The sequence below is a fragment of the Priapulus caudatus genome, unplaced genomic scaffold (assembly GCF_000485595.1).
Source record: "Priapulus caudatus unplaced genomic scaffold, Priapulus_caudatus-5.0.1 Scaffold786, whole genome shotgun sequence".
NCBI classification, from domain to species: Eukaryota; Metazoa; Priapulida; class Priapulimorpha; order Priapulimorphida; family Priapulidae; genus Priapulus; species Priapulus caudatus.
Genome location: NW_014577847.1, coordinates 81,405 through 83,798, shown reverse-complemented (window position 1 = coordinate 83,798; position 2,394 = coordinate 81,405). Strand labels below are relative to the sequence as shown.

The window sequence follows — 2,394 nt, the reverse complement described above, 5'->3', positions numbered from 1 at the left end:
CTCTCTCTAGCTGTATCCCGCTTTGCTTCTCTGTTTTCCTATTTTTCTCGTATCGCGTGGACGCGTTCCTTCGTATATTATGTGTAAGTTAGCAATAATATACATGCAATTCAAAGCATTACGAACGTATATTGTGCAAGTACATTAATACAATTTTTACTCAAACATATTATTGTATGTTAATCCATACTAAACTAGTGCGGTAGACGGTGAAATAATATGTAATTGCGAATTTATGATTTTCCTCCAAACAAAATCGTTCGAGAGGTATATACAGATATCGAGAGAATTAGATTCCAGAGGTACAGATGCCGACATAATTAGATTCGATAGCGTCATAATATGATCTCTCTCTCCAATCCCATTCTCTCGAAATCTGCCTTAATCGGCTGAAATCGGCATTATGCCGACAGAATTGGAGAGGTACAGATATCGAGAGAATTAGATTGGAGAGAGAACACATATTTCGAGAGATTAGATTCGAGAGCGTCATATGCCGACAGAATTAGATTCGAGAGTGTCATATGCCGACAGAATTAGATTCGAGAGTGTCATATGCCGACAGAATTAGATTCGAGAGTGTCATATGCCGACAGAACTAGGGTCAGGTCACACTCTGTATCATACGTCGATATTCACAATCACCACATAGAGGTCATAACTCAGTCGTTACATATCAAGTGCAAGCTCACGACCGCTATCAGCGCTTAGCCCGATTCCAACTATACAAAATAACCAAATCGCGGCCATCAACGATCTACGATCGAATGGCGCGTTATTACAACTGATAAGCCCCCGCGACAATAACTCTGTAACTATTCAGATTGGAAAACGAACTTCGCGCAGTCAGGCCGCGCGAACACGCACGGCATTAGTACAATAGCGGCTTACCTTGTTCGTGTATCCACAGGTATGAATGCAATATACCTCGCACCCGGAACGGCCCTGCACACTCGAATTGCTGTCGGTGGCGAGGCGTCAGGCATTTATGTACCCCGGAAGATGGCACCGCTGTTCACGTGGTGACCCAGTCCGCAGGATCCCTGCGGCCATGTGTCGTTAAAGAAGCATGGTGCACGCTGGCTGAATATGGTAATCCGGCGGCGACGGGGGCACGCCGAAGGGGAGTGTGGGTGTGCAAGTAGCCGGGTCGGCCGTCCAAGAACGGGGCGGATGTACGGGGTGTCTCAGGGCGCACGCACGCGTGCACACGCGCGCGCACACACGCACGCACGCTCGAGCATGCACGCCCCAATGCACTTACGCGCATGCCTGCACGTGCGCGAACGCACACGTACGCGCCTACACACATGCCCGGATGGACATACGCACGTACGCACGTACGTATACGCACTATTGTATAAACACGTACACATACACATACACATACAAATCAAGAGTAGATAATAACACATTATTATTGTTATTATGTGTTATTATCTACTCTTGATACAAATGCATACAAATGCCTGCACGCGCACGAACGTACACGCACACACGCGCGCCCACGCAAGCACGCATGCACGATCATACGCGCACACATGCACTTACGCAATATCTGCACACGTACGAACGCACACGCACCTACCTGCACACACGCGCACTGACGAACACACGCATGGCGCACGAATGGACACACGTACTCTCGCATACACACATGCTCACGCAAATACACTAAGGAAGGATACATTCGAACTTTAATGCGAAATTTTATCGATTTTTCATTTTTCATCCCGATTCGAACGTTAGCACTAGGTGCCATCTCTGCACATATAACCATAAAGTAATTTCTCCGTATAACGATGCATGTGAACTTTCAGAGCGTTTTGATTGCCCGCGTACACGTGTAGTGAGCCGCGGCTGACGTCACTGATGACGTCAGAGACATGATACAACCAGCTTTTTCACGGCCATTATGCCAGTACCCCTCAGCACCAATCCTTCTATAGCTATCATCTGCCAGCGATAGTTGAAATTGCCGCGTTGCCGAAAATAGCATTTCCACCTCAAGCGTTAAATAACCCGGGTTTGTTGACACGTAGCTTAGTGACGTCACTTAGTACACGTCGTTGGCGCGTTTCGCATGAAATTGAGATGGTAACCTCGTAATTTCTCACAATTTTTCAAGGTGCACAGAACATTTTACCAATTTAGTGGTTTCAGGTAGTCATGGATATGTCGCAGTATAGGTACTAAAAGTAGATGTTTCACATACGTTAACCCATTTTGCACACAAGCGCGGTCGATCATTGTGAAAAGTAAAAATACGCTGATTTCTCCGTTTTGATTTCTGCCACAGAAGCCGATCTATAAATGGATAGTTCTCTGTCATTACAACTCGAAATAATTTTACACTCATTTTAATGGTACCACATTGCTGTTCATATTATTAAG

At 45.9% G+C, this 2,394-nt stretch overlaps 1 long non-coding RNA gene across 1 annotated transcript in view; it reads right to left on the bottom strand.

Annotated features, from left to right (window-relative positions):
- Positions 1-1,017, bottom strand: part of LOC106813518 — a 20,312-nt gene extending 19,295 nt beyond the window's left edge. Inside the window, exon 1 of the long non-coding RNA XR_001394478.1 lies at positions 892-1,017. This is a non-coding gene — a long non-coding RNA (uncharacterized LOC106813518). The remainder of the gene's footprint in view (positions 1-891) is intronic.
- Positions 1,018-2,394: the final 1,377 nt, after the last annotated feature.